Consider the following 20,431-nt stretch of genomic DNA (forward strand, 5'->3'; position numbering starts at 1 on the left):
ACAAGACGCCCTAGACCGCACGGCTAACCCGCGCGGCGGTGAACAAACAGAATGAGCACATATAAAGGGGCACATCCCCTACGGAACATTTTTGTTCAAATGGTTCAAATGGCTCTGAGCACTATGGGACTCAACTGCTGAGGTCATTAGTCCCCTAGAACTTAGAACTACTTAAACCTAACTAACCTAAGGACATCACAAACATCCATGCCCGAGGCAGGATTCGAACCTGCGACCGTAGCGGTCTTGCGGTTCCAGACTGCAGCGCCTTTAACCGCACGGCCACTTCGGCCGGCAACATTGTTGTTCTACGTAATTATTGTTCTTTCTGTTACCTACAAATAAACGGTATTTGTAGCAAAATTAAATTGTTAATGTTTAATTCAGGTTTTATTCGAAAATTGTTGATTTGTAACATGAAACAGAGGAATTTTGCTGTAAAAATAAAAAAATAAAACAGTACAGATTCATCATACAGCGCTAGAAAATCCAATTTCCTCAAACAAACTTAAGATTTTAAAAAAAAAAAAAAAAACGCAATTACAAACACGTTTCTTTATTCGCAAACAACTTTCGCGCTTATCAGTTATAACAGGACATTCTTGCCTTTGATAATGTTAGAGAAGACTCTATTGAGTACGGAATAAGAACAATAATTATTATGTTTTTATGTGTTCGTGCATGTGAGCTGTATCTGTAGCAAAGGTAATTGCTTTGGTTACATGAAAGTGTAGAAGTTTCGCGAACAGCCAATTTTTATTACATATAAAAGTAGTTCATACTTTTTTAGGATATAAAATACACAATGGACTAACACTGAACGATGTGCTGTTCTAATTATGTGTAAGACAAACAAACAAACAAATGAACAAAAAACAAAGAGTAGACACCAGATCGTCGTTTCTCTCTCTCACTCATTAATTTGTGTTTCTTTCCCCACCAATGCAATCGGTAATCATTCCATTTATTAAGTCATTTATGTACTGTACCAAAACTACCGATCCGTAGTTCTGGTAGAAAGCAACTCTAGTAGTAACACAGCCAAGCGATCGTCGAGGAACCTAATTTGCAGAGATGAAGCTATCTAGGCGACACATCACTAGTATAATGCGCATCCCGCTGGATCACGGTTGTTATTCTTCACATCTTAATAGGATGAAAGTTCAGCTACCTGCGTACTGCGAAGAACATCCAAATCAGATCGCAGACCTCAAACATGTGATACTAGAACGTTCGCGTTAGGAAAGTCAGTGGCCTAAGTTTCTCACGCATTTGATCGGAGCAGGATCTCCCAAACGCAAGTCTGTGACAGACCTCTTTGGGGAGCTGTCCACGGAGAACTGTGCCAGCATACCCGGTTTCTGCAAGAAGGGGATGCACAGTTGTAAATCAGACGAAAAGGCAGAGGCAGTTTCACCGCAGAGCGATCCCCACACTTAACAGGTCGTCTGTTGAATTCTTTTCCTGTCACGTGGAATGTGGTGTGAGCAGACGTGAGACACAGGGCGTGCTGAACAATCTGTGTTCAGCAAGAGGGACACCGGCGGGGCAGTCTTGATGACGTTGCAGTCTTCGTGGCTATTCATATTTTCGAGATACTCAGACGCAATATTTGCGTAGGATTGTCTGCAGCTCCTGCGAATATTTATTCCTCTCCCTTCCGTTTCAGCTATACAATTGTATCATGAAGTTTAAATTCTATCTATGTACGTTAAAAAGCCTTATGTTGTATGTCTGATACTAAATAACAGTTCCGTCAATAGTCACTTCCTTGCTAAACAGCCAATCCCAAAGACAAATTAACAAAGTAATGATATAAATAAATTAAAAATATCAGCATCTTCTTTGTTGGACCCACCAACGTGGACTGCCGCACGTTAATTACTGCTGTCGAAACAAATGTTGCCTATTGTATCAATGTTAACACTGGACATAATAGGAAAGAAAATTGATTTTATTCTGTTGGATACAGTCACAAGAAAGGAGATAAACACATTTAAACTTGATAAACACAAATAAAAAACTGCAAAAGCGAATACTGAGAAAAGATTCCACAGCAAACGATACAGTTTCTTCTCACTGTCATCTTGCATACTGTTGCCGGCCGGAGTGGCCGAGCGGTTCTAGGCGCTACGGACTGTAATTCTAAGTTCTAGTGGACTGATGACCTCTGAAGTTAAGTCCCATAGTGCTCAGAGCCATTTGAACCAATACACTGTTCATCAACCTATTGGCACTGCGGGTAATTGGAGACACCTTTAATGCGGCTCAGCATACTCCTTACCCAATTGTCCAAATAAGCCTGAGGGATATTGTCCATTCTTCCACAGGGGCCTCTATGATGCACTGTCAGGTCTCTGGTGGGACAGGACGATTCCAAACCGCTCTTTTTAGCATGGCCCATCCATCATCAATGCAACTGAGATCTGGGGAACATGGAGGCTATTCCATCCGACTGATACTATGTCACAAGACTGTCTCCATGTTGGCATGCATTGTCGTCCATCAGTGTGAATTCCGCTCCAGTTTGTTCACCAGATGGGTCCACAATGCGTGCAAAGATGTCGTCCTGTTACTTCACTCCAGTCATCCACCCGTGTATTGGCGCAAGGTGTAACCTGCGGTCATACATGATTCAACACCGAAACGCGAATGAACCAGCTTGATATGGGAGGCGGTCTACGATACATTTAGGGTGTAAACGTTGTCCTTGTTCCTCAACACACAAGTATCAGTATTACCGAAGTGGAGACTGACACAGGTCTCGTCAGAAAGGAGCGCTGCCCCACTGCTGTCTAGCACACAAAGAGTGGTTTCGTGCGCATGCAGCATGAGCTCCTCTCCGAACCCGATGCGGAAGAGGAGCCTTGAGAGGTCTCCTGTGACGTAATCTCTGCTCATGATGCCTATTTCGTATCGTCTAGTGTGTTGACATGCGCACTATTGTTGCTGTTCGTAACTGCCACCACAGACATGTAAGATTGTATTGAGGGTTTCTGCTTGCTGTTATACAGAGATTTCAGTCTTGCGCACCTGTTTTTTTTATCTTTCGCAGCCACTCCTGTTTCTAGAAATTTATTCCAAATTATAGAAACATACGAGGTGCGGCTAGAAAAAAACCGGACTGATGCTGGAAAAAACATTTATTTACAATTATTTACAATTTCATGTTATCTCCTTCAATGTACTCTCCTCCTCGGTCTCTACACCGCTCTATACGAATTTTCCACTGTTCATAGCAATGCTGCAGATCATTTTCGGTAAGTCCATACATTACTTCCGTCACTTTTTCTTTTACTGCTTCAACAGTCTCAAATCTAGTTCCTTTCAAAGCTGACTTGACTTTAGGGAAAAGAAAAAAGTCACAGGGGGCCAAATCAGGTGAGTAGGGTGGATGATCTAAGATGGGAATGTTGTGTTTTGCCAAAAACGTCTTCACTGACAACGCTCTGTGAGCTGGGGCACTGTCTTGGTGAAGGATCCATGACTTTTTTCTCCACAAATCGTTCCGTTTTCTCCGTACTCGCTCACGTAGGGTAGCCAGGACGCTAATGTAGTAATGCTGATTCACTGTTTGTCCCTCTGGTACCCAATCAATGTGCACAACCTCTTTGATGTCAAAAAAAAAAAACAATCATCATTGCCTTGAATTTCGATTTTGACATTCGTGCTTCTTTTTGTCGTGGAGAACCAGGAGTTTTCCAATGCATCGATTTTGTAAGAAGGTGGGATCACTTTCAATGTTTTCCAGGATGTCAGAACAAATCATTCTTCGGCGTTCCTTCTGTTCAATTGTGAGACACTTTGGAACCATTTTTGAACACACTTTGTTCATGTTGAAACTTTCATGAAGAATCTGCCTAACACTTTCCTTGTCAACTCCTGTTAACTCAGACGCTGCTCTGATTGTTAAACGGCGATCTTGTCGAACAAGTTTACCGATTTTTTCAAAGTTTGCATCAGTTTTTGCTGACAATGGTCTGCCAGTGCAAGTGTCATCACTGGTGTCTTCGCGGCCATCTTTAAATCGTTTAAACCACTCAAACACTTGTGTTCGCGATAAACAATCATCGCCGTACACTTGTTGTAACATTACAAACGTTTCACTTGCAGATTTTCCTAGTTTGAAACAAAATTTGATGTTAACACGCTGTTCTTTCTGTACACTCAACATTTTCCGACGCACAGACAAAACGTCAACTACTTAAAACAGACGCCACGGGCAGACTGAGTGCAGGAGGCAGATGAAACTCGAGCAGTAGGCGGAGCGAGAGTCACGTGACAGGCCACGCGACTTTCAGCCTTATTGCATTCGTTTTATTGTTTCACCAGTACTAGTCCGGTTGTTTTCTAGCCACACCTCGTAACTTTGATTCATAGCGACATTTGCTTCGACGTCCACATGTCCTATTCCATTCTGTGATGCAGGGATTTCACAGCTTACAAAGACCACAGACGTGTACCTACACTATGCGATCAAAAGTATCCGGACATCTAACTGAAAATCACTTTCAAGTTCGTGGCGTCCTCTATCGGCAATGCTGGAATCCAACATGGTGTTGCCCCACCCTTATCCTTAATGACAGCTTCCACTCTCCCAGACACATGTTCAGTGAGGTGCTGGAAGGTTTCTTGGGGAATGGCAGCCCATTCTTCACGGAGTGCTGCGCGGAGGAGAGGATTCGACGTCGGTCGGTGAGGCCTGGCACGAAGTCGGAGTTCCAAAACATCCCAAAGGTGTTCTATAGGATTCATGTCAGGACTGTGCAGGGCAGTCCATTACAGGGATGTTATTGTCGTGTAACCACTCCGCCACAGGCTGTGCATTATGAACAGGTGCTCGATCGTGTTGAAAGATGCAATCGCCATCCCCGAATTGCTCTTCAACAACGGGAAACAAAAAAGTGCTTAAAACAGCAGTGTACGCCTGTGCTGTGATAGTGCCTTGCAAAACATCAAGGGGTGCAAGCCCCCTCCATGAAAAATACGACCATCCCATACCATAACACCACCGCCTCCGAATTTTCCTGTTGCCTCTACACAGGCTGGATCGACACATTATGTACCGTGATTCGTCACTTCATACAACGTAATTCCACTGTTCAATCATCCACTGTTTACGCTCCTTACACCAAGCGAGGTGTCGTTTGACATTTACCGGCGTGATGTGTGGCTTATGAGCAGCCGCTCGACCATGAAATCCAAATTTTCTCACCTCCCGCCTAACTGTCATAATACTTGCAGTGGATCCTGATGAAGTTTGGAATTCCTGTTTGATGGTCTGGATAGATGTCTGCCCATTACACATTACGACCCTCTTCAACTATCGGCGGCCTCTGTCAACAGACGAGGTCGGCCTGTATCCTTTTGTGCTGTACGTCTCCCTTCACGTTTTCGCTTCACTATCACATCGGAAACAATGTACCTATGATGTTTATGAGTGTGGAAATCTCGCGTACAGACGTATGACGCAAGTGACACCCAATCACCTGACCACGTTCGAAGTCCGTGAGTTCCGCGGGGCGCCGCATTCTGCTCTCTCACGACTACTGAGGTCGCTGTTGTGGAGTACCCTGGCATTAGGTGGCTGCACAATGCACCTAATATGAAAAACGTATGTTTGTGGGGGTTTCAGGATGCTTTTGGCCATATGCTGTAAATATAAACAAAAAATAAATAAATCACGCAACTTAATGTTTTAAAGATCATAATTGAAACCTTACGACTACCTCCCGTGTTTCACAAATGTTTAGAAATGTCGAAACAACATTTTCACACTCTGTTATCGGTAAAGGATTGTTGTTTAAAGCCCTTGAAGTTTTATCTACCAAGCCGTCATAGCTTCTTTATTAAATTTGAATGTAATGATATTGTTTTATTGGTATTTGAGAACTCCTGGAAATTGGTTCTACTGATATAACGCACTTAAATTTGCAGTCAAAGTCTCCAATAAGAGCCAAGAAAAATAAGTCTGTAGACTAAAGGTGAAGATACAACAAAATTGTCGCCTGCATATGCGATAGTAACGTGTGGCTGAGAGTGAAATTGCGTTGGGTAGTTAGTCTTCGCATTCAGATTTAACACATTTTCCGCCCTTTATGCGAAACCTACAATTGCGAAGTTTAAAAAAGCCATATCATTATAATTCAGATTGTAACATTTCAGACATGTTCGACATGGGAAGTCTGCTACTTGAAATGACTGCTTTTTCCGTAGGTACAGTCTCACAGTAGATCGGTCTTTTTATTTGAGAGACCGTCCCGTAGCAAAGCTCGAAGAAAATTAATAAACTAAAAAAAAAAACTAAACTGCACCCGAATAGGCCATGGAGGCCCAATATTATGTAAGTAAAATCTGATATTCGCTTCTCCCAATTCAAAATATAATCCGGTACCCAGAATGCCTAATTACTTAATTTTATTTCATTGTCAGTTTGATGGAAGAATATTGCAACACAACATTAACGAGAGGTAAGAGAACTTTCTTTCACTCGTGGTTGTGATAAGCGATAGTTCACTTAATGGCCAATGCCACAAACTCTCTCTCTCTCTCTCTCTCTCTCTCTCTCTCTCTCACACACACACACACACACACACGGTCATGAATTCATATTAGCAATGCACGCCCCTCTAAAATACCAAATTGTTTCGTAAATTCGCACTTGTAATTACAGCTCGGCATTCGCACAATTTCTTGTGACGGTTTTTATCGCGCCTGTGTTATCACATGTACATTCATTGACATGTAAAAACCGTTTGACGATACGAGGATCCATCATAAACACACATTCAGCAACGGTTGTTTGTTGGAATGTTTGTAGCGTCACTGAGTTGTTTGTTTGGACTGCTGATCGTGTATGAAATGAACGTTCCGGGAACGAATACCACAGTGCGCCACTATACGAATACGGAGACAAAAGTGTTTATTGAAGCTTCTTATCTACGTGATTTTGGTTCAAATGGTTCAAATGGCTCTGAGCACTATGGGACTCAACTGCTGAGGTCATTAGTCCCCTAGAACTTAGAACTAGTTAAACCTAACTAACCTAAGGACATCACAAACATCCATGCCCGAGGCAGGATTCGAACCTGCGACCGTAGCGGTCTTGCGGTTCCAGACTGCAGCGCCTTTAACCACACGGCCACTTCGGCCGGCCAACATGATTTTAGTTCCGTGCAAACACATACTATACGTGAAAGTTAAACTTAAAATCATACTTCCAAGAACAATTTCCAGTATTTGCTAACATCTAACCTCAGATACTTACGAATCGAGACTGCAGGAGGCATTTCTCACTTAGTTTGTAATAAAACTATTGACAGTATGTTACGATACAACTCGGCGGTAATTATTCTTAGTAATCGCTACACAAAGGAGCTAGAAATATACACAATTTCATGTAGTTGTGAGGCCCACTGGAAATAATACAGCAAAGTGGCAACAAAGTCTCCTGCAAGCTCATTTTCAGGAAAAAATTCTATCGATTTTCATGCCGCGTTAGGTTTAAATTACATCTCAGCTCTCTACTACTTCCTGCCTCATCGTTTTTAGGTGCTGCCTGTCATAACTTTCTCGGTACTAATAATTTAACAGCTTCTGTGCTGCTCGTTTTTGTGTAACAGTTCGCTGATTTACATCGTAGTATAACACGCGAAAACCAAGGAATATAACGTATATCATTTCGTAGTCTGCAGTGGAAGAATGAAAGTAGAGCCAACCGCAGAATTGCATAGTAAACAACACGGCATGTCCCCTGTAAGCGCCGGCCGCGGTGGTCTAGCGGTTCAGGCGCTCAGACCGGAACCGCGCGACTGCTACGGTCGCAGGTTCGAATCCTGCCTCGGGCATGGATGTGTGTGATGTCCTTAGGTTAGTTAGGTTTAAGTAGTTCTAAGTTCTAGGGGACTGATGACCACAGCAGTTAAGTCCCATAGTGTTCAGAGCCATTTTTAGGTGGCTCTAGATGTAGATGCAGAAGTAGAAAACGTCAGGTGGGCTGGCATAGGGGAAATAAAAAGAGTAGATTTCATGCGCAACATGTAAGTGTAGAAGGGTGAATCTGAACTTACCAAACAACTCTAATGAAGATGTGACGGTTTGTCGTCAGTGTTTGGACTCGTCCCACTCGAAATGAGAAGTGGTTGCGCGTAGCCACGGGAGAGGTGCACGCAGAACCCCACGGGGTTCAACCGCCGCTCCAGCCACGCATGCAAGAAGCGCCGCGTCGTCCCGGGCCCGCCTTGGTGGGCGCTGGTTTTTGCGGCGCCTCGGCCGCGCGCATTCATCATGGCCGGGGCTTGTCACGGTTTTTGCAGCTCGGCGGCAGAGACGCGCTGACTCGCGCGCTATTACTTTGCAATTCGTCCGCTCCCGGCCTCCGCCACGTCCTCCTGAGTCGCCACTCCCGGGATGCACAGCGAGAGGTACTCGCCAGCTCCCCACTGTCTGTTCTGTCTTGTTTGCGAACATCTTTTACTTGCGACCGTTTCTTTTACTCCCCGTACTTGTTATTTATTTCCTTCTCGATCGAGATTGAGACGGGCAACACAGATCGTTGACATGTTGTTATTAGGTCACTTTTTGTTGTCTGCCTGTTCTGTGCAAATATTGCAGTTGTTTCAAACAAACGCCCCAATAAACTATAACCTCGAAATTTAAAAACATAGCTCAGAATGGATGAATTTAATCTTAACTAGCTTTCCTATCAGTTTGTTCAGTAGGGCTGTTAGTCGGGGTGAAGACACCGGTAACGCCTGACATCTTGGTTGCCCTGCAGGACTGCCGTATTGTGTGGGTAGTATCGGAATGTATTCCAGGCGGTATCTGAACGGATGGGCGCGGCTGGGGAGAGAGAGAAGGGAAGAGGAGATGGTCAGGGAAATAACTTCTCCCAGCCCCATACAGACTCCTAACCCCTCAGAGATGGTTCTGAAAACTTGTGCTTGTGAACTTTTAATAGTATGGATAGTACTTGGAAGATTTATAACGAAAAACGTGGGGTGCTTGCAATAGATAATAGTTTGGAGGTGAACGACTCGCGAGTCGATTACTCACTGCATGAACCCCACGTTTCTGGTTATAAAGCTTCCAAGTATTACCGACTTCGCTAGAGACGCCAGCTCCCGAAACTACTACCTTCTCCAGTTTCGCCTTTCGGGAAAGAATTTGCGTCAGTTCCTCTGCAGACACTCATACACCTCATGAAAAAGCCTCCAGCAGGTTTCAAGCTGAAAGGAGAAGGGTGAACGCATTCCGTATTAATGCCCACCAGTACATGTCAGTATACTTATCATCAGATAATGTATACCTGATCATTGACTTCACTTCTGTAGCATGAAGTATTCTGCTACAATTAAAGCGAATATTTTCGTGTGAAATACTTGTGGTTGTGAACACGGAGAAGAAAACATCCGCAGTTGGGTAAATAACAGTGCCCTTATATCGAAATTTTTGCAGCTATTCGACCCGGATATAGTGAACAGTATTTGTTCGATATACGCGATTTCAGTCTTTCTCGGAGTATTCCACTGATGAATTCTTCTCGGGTTATGAGCCGAGTAGTGGCGTCTTCTTGTCGCAACGTTTCAAAGAGTTTCGTACCCATCACCTTCTTCGCCAGCCTTACAAGTGCTCTCGTTGGTATTAGACTGTCTGTCTGTTGTACTCAACTGACAGAACAACAGTTTCGTTGCACAAGACCGCCTGTGTGGTGCACGCTGTCTGACGTGGTTCGGATCCGTCACCGCCGTTGTGTTCTGATGACAGGGTCCAGAAGCGACGATTTTCAGCCGGTGTAGGTGGTCTGGCAGTTTCGTTATGGAGAATGCCTCGTTGCCCTTTTACCCAGCGTAAGCAGGCGTCAGTGCCTAGTGTACGCGCACCTACTCTGGTCTCCAAGACACTCAAGACATATGTTATTATGTTTATCAAAAGTCGGATGATGTATGTAGTTCATGCAACACACTTTGGGAGACATTAAGGATCAATACGAGCCGGAAACTCTGAACAGATAGTATCCTTGATTCCCAGTAACTCTACTCAGGTAGCGGTACAAACATTTGGTAATCCCAAAAGTAAGGTTTCCTATTTCTTTATAAGTACATAGGCCTGTTTATTTCTACAATGGTTTACATCAGTTTACAGCTTGAACATTAGCTATTTTTTGACAAAATCACCATTTCTGTCGATGCACTTTTGTAGACACTGTGGCAGTTTTTGTATGCCCATGTCATACCAGCTCGTCGCCATGCTGTTCAGAAAGTTATGAACCTCTTCTTTTACCTCATCGTCGGAGCTGAATCGCTTTCCGGCCAAATGTTCTTTTACCTAGGGAATAAGTTATAGGAATATAGGGTGGGTGGGTGATTATGTTCCACTGAAAATATTGCAGGAGAGCAACGGTTTGCCGAGCGGTGTGTGGGCGAGCGTTGTTATGGAGAATGTGTACGCCCTTGCTCAACATTCCTCTTCTCCGGTTGTGAATTGCCCGTTTGAGTTTTTTCAGAGTCTCACTGTGAAGTTTAGGTTGCAGTACCTGCTTGGGTCCAATTAAAAAAAAAAAGGCTCTAAGCACAATGGGACTTAACATCTGAGGTCATCAGTCCCCTAGAACTTAGAACTACTTAAACCTAACTAACCTAAAGACATCACACGCATCCCTGCCCGAGGCAGGATTCGAACGTGCGACCGTAGCGGTCGCGCGGTTCCAGGCTGGAGCGCCTAGAACCGCTCGGCCACAACAGTCGGCGGAGTCTCACAGTACCTATCAGCATTAATTGTGGTTCCAGCGATTCAGCTCCGGCAACGAGGTGAAAGAAGAGGTTCATAACTTTGTAAACAGCATGACTGCGAGCTGGTATGATATGGGCATACAAAAACTGCCACAGCGTCTACCCAAATGCATCGACAGTAATTGTGATTATGTCGAAAAATATCTAAATGTTCTAGCTGTAAACTGATGTAAATCATTATAGAAATAAACAGGTCTATGTACTTATAAAAAGTAGGAGACCTTACATTTTGGATTACGCTCGTATGTATCGCTAAGGGCGTTGAACAAGGTGTATCCCACACCCGTCTCAGTTTTAGAGCCATCCGTATAGACGTAAGCATACTCTGGCTCAGTGTTGGGCAATAAGTGCTCCTGGTCGTGATTAATGTTCGTCCCCGTTCTGATATCGGTTGGAAAATGCGACACCGGGGCTGGGGTGAAAAGTATGAAACGGAGAGCGAAAGCAAGGGAGTGTCAATATGTTATGTTACTTTACATATCTCGTCCATAAGTTCTGTAGAGCAGTGTAGAATGCTCGTATGGGGGCAAATCGTCCAGGGACGTAGTGTGGAAATCTCCCGACGAGATGGGCTACTCTTAATCTTTTTTTGCTCACGCTCGTCGATATTCATTACAGTGCTACAATCCTGTATGTTCACTAGAGTCTAAAATTCAGTGGCGGTATCAGGGAAGCGGACGACGTTCTGATATTGTTTCGAGCTGTTATGATCTCTAGCGTTCTCTCTTCCCGCCTGTCTCCGTCTCTCTCTCTCTCTCTCTCTCTCTCTCTCCCTCCCTCCCTCCGACCATTTGCCTTCGCCTCTTTGTACCGCGGTGCCGCTCACACGCTGCTTGATTTCCCCGCCATCACCCGGCGCATGCAGCATCAATAATGCAGGCCTTTATTGGACGCCATGAGGAACAGCCGGCGCGGGCCTCGGTTGCGGCGGCGGCGCGGCCACGTTAATGGTTAAGGGCCCCTCGGAGGCTTGGCCGGTGATGACTTCCTCCTCCTCGAGGCGGTCCGGCCGCCGGACCCCGCACAAACTCCTGCCGAACCCAACTTCCGACATCAAGGAAGGAAGTGGCCCAACTTGCGGCGCTGTCCGCTCGTCATCACAGACGGACGGCCCACTGCCCCCGCATCACTTGCCGACAGGCCGATGGGCCTTCTCTTCCGATGCCTTCAGAGTCCGGGCAGTCCAACTCCTAAAACGCGATGATCACCCTCCTACTCAATCGTTTTGATCTCCTCCATTGACCGCTAGTTCAGTAGCCCCGGCGTGTCCAAAGGCTACAGTGGCACTGTATCCGCTTACAACCTCTTTCACTGCCGGCCTTTTCAGTCCCATGTTCTCTGGGTGACGGACATACGTTCGGCACCGTCGTGTCGACAGAGCGTGCTTCGGCAACTGAATGCTCATGCGTTTTCAAGTAGTCACATAGCGGTTGATGTAGGGGAGGGGAGGGGAGGGGGGATGTGTGTGCGCACAATTGAGATTTTTCTCCGTTCTGCGCATTCCGCCGCTGTTGAGAAGCTCCACACCCTTTACACGAGCTCTTACGTGCTGAAGCGAGCAAGTTTTGTGTTTTGCTCTTTGTTTTTCTGTTACGAATTTTGAGAAAATCTATCATAATTTTCACAAATATTCAGAAACTTGTGATCAGTAGTTTCAGCTCTATAGAAAAAGTTATCACCCTAACATGAAAAATACTATTATCTGAAACATAATTTTAAAGAATAAGATTATTTACGGTATCTTCAGGTCGAATTACCGAAACTTCCACGATTAAAGATCTTAAAGCATACTGCTAAGCTTACATTGCACATCTTTAAACCCATTTCTGCTACTGTTCCATACGGCCGGCCACAGTGGTCGAGCGGTTCTAGGCGCTTCAGTCTGGAACCGCGCGACCGCTACGGTCGCAGGTTCGAATCCTGCCTCGGCATGGATGTGTGTGATGTCCTTACGTTAGTTAGGTTTAAGTAGTTCTAAGATCTAGGGGACTGATGACCTCCGATGTTGAGTCCCATAGTGCTCAGAACCATTTGTTCCATACGCTAGCCAAATAGAGCTGTCGTAATTTGCTTTATTTCTGTCATTATCGTTAAAAGCAAAACAACATGAGCGTCGTGGCCGTAGGAACTAGTAACATTCTGTCCCTGTGAATGTATGTTTGAATCTTACCAAAATTCATTATATTTCCTGCGGTTTCCGTAAATGAAGTTAACTTACGCCGATCATTATCGTACCAAATTTCCTTGTTACGACGCTGTAGTGCTGCAATACAGTCCATGGTCTGGTGCACCAAGTATATAATTGTCTGTATTATTGACGACATGATTCCGTATGAGCAGCAATACTGATTGCAAATCTGTCGAAATAATGATTGCATTCATCTAAGCTGTCGGCACATTTAAGGCCCTCTGGTATTGCGGTGAGTTCCGCTGAAAGTTTCGAGGCTTCCGGAGGGAGCTGGAATTAGGCGCTGTAGAGAGCCTAATCGTCGTAACATACGCATCCAACGCCATCTGCAGAGCGTGACTCATATATGCATATATGTAAAGACGATGCAACCACTCAAAAGATCCTTTTGCAGTTGGTACCTAACCTTTAGAGTTTGTAAGAAGTGACGTATTTACATTCCGTGGAGTGTGGACATACTAGCATTTGACGAGGACGTAGCCTTCCTTTCCGCTGATGTCGAGCGGCAATCGACCTTAACACTTCAGTAATCTCTTGAACGTGATCTCTATAATATAGCTTCCTTTCTATAGTGGGCCTGTCCCGTGTACACACGTATTTTGTTGTTGTTACCTCTGAAGCACGGAAAGGCAATCACTGCAACCCAAACACAAGCGTAATCCACTGGTGAAGATGATTTCTTGCCAGTCTGATTGTCATTGCGCCGATGGGTCCGTTGTGTGGTGGCACTGTCCTTAGTGCCAGGCATAACGTCCTCTCCTCCATTCAATCCATGTTTTGTGAATCGTGCGGGCAGGCAGTGCCATACGTTCAGCAGTGCTGGAACTGGAGACGAAGCTCCACAGTGTGTGAGTGGTAAGGTGTACGTATTTCCATGCTAACGTCACTCTTTGTAGTGCGCCACACGAACATGGCACAGATTCCAAATCTACTACAAATAGGCCTAAGAGGCGTAAGTAACGCATAGGAAGGCAAAGATATAGAAACTTCAGCGCATCTGATCAGTTGCCTACTTCATAGCGCCTGTGTAGAGGGGTGCTGTCGGATTACACAACAATTTTAATATTTTAATGTTTAGTTTGAACTGTAGGTTTCTCATTATTTCGCGCTACCTTCAAGAAGAAATTTTCAAAAATGTATATGTCAAGGTCTAAAATAACTAACAACTTTATGAAAGCAAGTTGACATAATGGTCAAAAAATATTGCTCCATAAAACAACTTGTCGACGAGATCACATGTTAAACACATTTCCTGTTACTTATGAAAAGGGAATAGCCTTTACTTAGATCAAAAATTTAGATTTGATATTCAACGATTTACATACTGTATGCATGCACTAGTGCTGAGAACGACATTACCTTCCAGCTTCCTTCAATATGGCAAACAAATTATAAAGATAACCTTATTTTTCAGAGAATCGAATAACTTCATTGCCATTAACCGCCCAATAAGGGAGGAGTGGTGTGTATGTTTACTACGAGAACTCCCGGAAATCTGTATCATTGCTAAAGTATAGCAATGACACTGTATAACAAAGACCTATAAACGACATACCACTAATTTTTGTTAGATGTGACTTCAAAATAATGTACAACCGTTTGGGAAAATAAGGTAGAATCCAGGTAAAAGCTGTTTTCAATTAAATATACTTGCTTCCTACTGTTTTGCTAGAGGAAATCGACCGACATCCTGGAAAGCGCTACAGATAATAAGCGTGTTGGGTCATATTTTAATTTCCTGGAAGTGTCTAAAGAATGCAGTGTTTAAAAGAGGCTCTTTTACTGTTTTATAGTACAAATTCCTGTCGGATTCATTACAGTGTTGCGGCCAGCTTCGAACTATACCAGTTCATTATCAGGTAATTCACAACATAAAAATGTAAGCGTTTCGAGAAAAATTAACGTTTACTAAGCTATCTGAATGATGCATAGATGCGTAGTTACAAACCCCTACGGCAAATTGATAAATCAAATAAGAGAGTTCCACATAAAATCAATATGTTACGTTGACAACATCGTTACACGAACTTCTGAAGCGCAGTATCAAAGCAACTTCCCCGATTTGTTTACATTATGAGCGCAATTAAAAACATTGCGTCGATGAATGAAAATACAAATATACAGCGATGTTACCCTAACACTGCGTACTCGTTTATGAGCAACAAACTCAGGTATCAGTTCAGGAAGTTGCTTGCGTTTCTAATATATTAAGAACGTGTGTTTCCCACTGACAAGGAGGAGGTTCATTTTTGAAGAGACAGGTTTCTGCATGGACTGCTTGTTAGCAGGGGGTGTGTTCCTGGCTTATTTCTTTCAAACCCTTTCATTTGGCTGTGATGGAGCAATAAAAACTCTGGCAGTAGCCGGTTATCCACATCACAGGCTAAGCCTATTGCGATTTCTGCACAAACACACACACACACACACACACACACACACACACACACACACAGAAAGAACAAAAAAAGAATCTCATGCAGGCAGAGCCAAATTGAAATGTCACGTGGAATTCTGTTCGTCGTTCGTTACCAGTAAAACCATTCCCATCTGAGTTACGAGCTCTGAATTGGCCGTTCGTTTGTTCTTTTTGCGAGAAACTGTGCACTCCCTAATCGGGCGGGTGGTATGGTGATCGCTATTTGGTTTCCAATTCCCGTTTGATACTCAGGAACTCGGGCAATAATAGCAAGAAATTTCTCTGAGAGGATGAATAAAATGTACAGGCAATAACTGGCACCTTATCTGTTAAATGGGCTGTGCTATCGCCCCTCGCCAAGCTAGACTTGGCCAAATTAAGGTAACACTTTTTTTCTTTTACTTTCGAGATTACAAAAATGTCTCCCACTAACGCCACTGTTCACTGAGTGGGCGGTTCCTCAATGAAGTGAAGTATCTCCCCACCAAAAAAGGAATTAATGAGACATAAATATAGCTGTGTAATTTATTTGTTCATTTCTTCCCGGGTTCTGTCAAAACGACGTCATTAGAAACCTGCATTTGTATAAAGGCTCCTGTGTAATGAGATATTCTTCTCGCAATGTGGCCGAAATATATCACAAGTATACTCTTCGCCCATGTATAAGATTAATTCAATATTATAGACTACGACGGTGCAATGTAAAAGCAAAGAAAGGACGATTATAGTTTAACATACCATCAATGACGAAGTCATTAGAGACGTAAGACTGGTCTGGAGGAATGCGCGGAAAGAAAAATTGACATATCCGTTTCAGAAGCTGCCACGGCACGTAACATATAGAACTTAAGAAAACCGTCGAAAGCTTACTTCCATAAGGTCGGACGGGGTTTTCAATAGACGTCCTCCCAAACACGAGGTCAACAATCTTTATCACTCTGCCACATTAGTCAGTACAGTACAATGAAAGTCGTGGCTGGACTTTTCGCAATTGAAATTAACAGCCTGATTTGGTTTGTTTACATGGAAGTGGATCCTAATTCGCCATTGACAGTATGGGCACAATAACAAAATTTCATCTGGATGAACCTTTTTATATTTAAGATCTGTGCCCTTATTGAGTGTATGTTTGTATAGAGCGTCTCAGATAAGAGGTTTTTTCTGTAACTTACATAATACTTAACGAGAAGTTTATTTAGCCGGAGAGATTCAGTGATAAGAGATGTGTACAATAAAAAATAAATTTAGCTCGAGACGCAAAGATTAGACAACACACGGCAACGTTGAGCAATGCTACACTGCACTGCAAAATTTAAGGTCAAGATAAACGAAGTGAAATAAAATCTTAACAAGTCAGTGGAAATGAATGAAAGTAAGGGAGAATGTTGCCAGAGGTCTTCGAGTCGCACACAATAAACTGGACGTCATTTCGCGTGATGTCAGCGTAATTATAGATCCAAATGGGGCAGTTGAAGGAACAGCAGAAGACAGTGTATGTCATTCAGCGAGAAGTTAGAGTGCACTTTGTAATGTTCTTCATTACAACATGGCCCGTATACAACATTTGGAGAACTTCACACTGGGAATTATCAACGAGAAACTCGAAGAGGCACGAAGAGCGACAGATGTGAGGCAGAAGTTTTATATTGCTCACAACATTGCCTCACTTGCATGGGCAGCGTTCCGAACGACAGGCACTGATACACAGAGAAGATGAGGTGGTCGACCTATATTTACTACACCAGTAGACGACTGCGGCAGTCTATAGTGTGAAATAAGGGAACCACATCAGAGAGCGGGTGAAACTGCAAATACATTTAATAAGACTGCAAGGCGCAGTGAGTGCATTGGGGTGGTCCCTATTCCCGACGATCAAGAGCATAAGGACTGGGCCAGCTAGGAGACAGGTCGAGTGGTGTTTCCGGTTGAGAACAGATCCAGTCTGAGTTGTGATTTCGGACGTAACCTTATAATGGCGATTGGTGGGCGCACGTTATCACCACAACATTTAGATGGTTGTGGTGGTCCACCCTCAATAAAGATGATGGCCTGTAGCTAAGCACAGCTTGGGAACGAGCCATGGGACGGTTGAAGCGGATGCGACGAGCCCGCTACGAAAACATTACCTTATATGGCGCTGGGGCAGCATCAGTAACGTCACATACAGCCTACAGCGTGGCTATGGAAGGACGGCAGCAGACACCAGAAGACAGTCACCACTTGACAATGGCAGAGGTGTAGTCGGCCGAAAGCTCGTGGATTTTAAACCAGTTGAAGCAACTGGAAGCTCAAGATAATTTTATCGGCATATATCTACGAGACACTACGCTTTCAAATATACCTGCTGCTTATAAATTACTATTACAGGATTGTAGGAGTTGTAGAGCGGATTTACTTGTTTTAATATGGAACCCATGTCCGTTTGAATATAAAATAAGTTTGAAGATTGGCTCACTTTCAGATCCCACGATTCACGATAAGAGGGCGCTCTCGTCAGTCGATTGTTGCTCTTAAGACACCACATAAAAATTTTGTTCGGCTACAAGAAGCTGTTACGTTCGCAGCAGGAGGGTCGACTGTGGTGCTCCACATCCACAAACACAATGGACTGTCGACTTTGAAGAGGACGTTCTTCGTCACGTAGAAGAGAACCCAATGACGAGTCTCGAAACGCCTCTCGTGCCGTGGGCTCCCGCAGAACACTCTCATCAGAGCTCATTGTCTCCGCTGTGTGCGTACCGTGGAACGGTAGATTTGAAAGTGACCCGTCCTCCAAACTTTCGTTACTTTCAGGAGGTACATTTCCGGACACGTATTCCTCATCAAAACTTCCTCTACTTAGACCTGTCTGATATTCCCAGAAGCCTGTAACAGGAATTGTGAAAGACATTGTCAAGACTAGAAGAATGTAAAAAACATAATGGGAGTTGCCTCGGGGAATAGGGCGGGGGTGGTGAACGAACTGAATAAAGGTTCGTACAGGGCGTTAGTTACCAAAGTTATGCCACTGTCTCGCATAAAACCTGGGATGACAGAAAAAATTCGCAACACCAGAAAGGAACTATGTGACATAAACGAAAGTTGATAGGCTTGTTTCTACATCTGGAAGATGGTGTCTATCCATATTTCGTTCCACTCGTGGAAGAGTGGCGCTAGTAATGCCACTATGAGGGAGGCAAATCATGTTTGCTGTAAATACACGCTGTAACGGTCTTCAGCTTTAGTTACTTTTGAGTATGGACGTGCCAAGCTAATGATAGTCAACAATGCGACAAAGAGGCCATTATCAACACCTTACTGGGTGTCAACGAGGTTCTGTAGTGGGTCTGGATCTTCCTTCTGCGATATTGCAGAAATGCTTGTCAGGATTTTAACCACTGTACGTGACTGCTGGCAGCGGTGGTCACGAGAATGTACAGTCGCAAGAAGAGAGAGATCCAGAAGCTACATGGCACTACCGAGAGGTAAGGCCATCGTATTCAGAGTATGGCACAAGTACATCGTACTGGACTTGCAGCACCAATTTGAGGAGCAGTTGGCACGACGCTGATAGAGTGAACCGTTACAAACCGGTTACTTCAAGGACAGCTCCGAGCCAGACGCCCTGCAGCGTGCATTCCACTGACCCCAAACCATCGCCATTTGCGACTTCCATGGTTTCAAGAGAGGGCTCACCGGAGGGCAGAATGGAGGTCTGTTGTGTTTCCTGATGAAAGCTGGCTCTGTCTTGGTGCCAGTGATGATCGTATATTGATTAGGAGGCCAGATGAGGGCCTGCAACCAATCCGAAATCGACAGCAGGAGAACTCTCTCGATTATTCCGCACGTCCTGACTACAAAGTTATAAGTTACTCCGGCGACGAGCTGTGCTTCCATTAAAGAACAGCATTCCAGGGGGTGTTCCCCAAATGGGTAACTCTCGCCCACATACAGCTAGGGTAACCCAATATGCTCTACAGAGTGCCGGCCGCGGTGACCGTGCGGTTCTGGCGCTGCAGTCCGGAACCGCGGGACTGCTACGGTCGCAGGTTCGAATCCTGCCTCGGGCATGGGTGTGTGTGATGTCCTTAGGTTAGTTAGGTTTAAGTAGATCTAAGTTCTAGGGGACTTATGACCTAAGATGTTGAGTCCCATAGTGCTCAGAGCCATTTGAAACATTTTTTTGCTCTACAGGGCGTCGACAAGTTGCCCTGGCCTCTTCGATCACAAAATGTGTCTCCAATCGTTCACATATGAGGCATCATCCGACGACAACTCCAGCGTCATCCACAAACAGCACTAACCGCCCACGTATTGACCGACCAGGTGCAAAAGGCATGGAACTGTATTCCACAAACTGATATCCGACACCTGTTTCACACGACGCATGCATATCTGCATGCTTTCATTGAACATTCTGACTGTTATACCGGTTATTAATGTACCAGCAATTTACATTTCCAATGGATCATCTCGCGCTGACATTAACCTGTGATTTTGCAATGTTAAACACTTAAATATGTTACCTAGGCAAATGTATTTCCGAAATTTCATCCCTCTACATAAAAACTTTAAGGTTCGCCGATGACATTGTAAATCTGTCAGAGACAGCAAAGGACTTGGAAGAGTAGTTGAACGGAATGGACAGTGTCTTGAAGGGAGGATATAAGATAAACATCAACAAAAGCAAAACGAGAATAATGGAATGTAGTCGAGTTAACTCGGGTGATGCTGAGGGAATTAAATTAGGGAATGAGACACTTAAAGTAGTAAAGGAGTTTTGCTATTTGGGGAGCAAAATAACTGATGATGGTCTAAGTACAGAGGATATAAAATGTAGACTGGCAATGGCAAGGAAAGCGTTTCTGAAGAAATTTGTTAACATCGAGTATAGATTTAAATGTCAGGAAGTCGTTTCTGAAAGTATTTGTATGGAGTGCAGCCATGTATGGAAGTGAAACATGGACGATAAATAGTTTGGACAAGAAGAGAATAGAAGCCTTTGAAATGTGGTGGTACAGAAGAATGCTGAAGATTAGATGGGTAGATCGCGTAACT

Source organism: Schistocerca serialis, chromosome 7, assembly GCF_023864345.2.
Source record: "Schistocerca serialis cubense isolate TAMUIC-IGC-003099 chromosome 7, iqSchSeri2.2, whole genome shotgun sequence".
Taxonomy (NCBI): Eukaryota; Metazoa; Arthropoda; class Insecta; order Orthoptera; family Acrididae; genus Schistocerca; species Schistocerca serialis.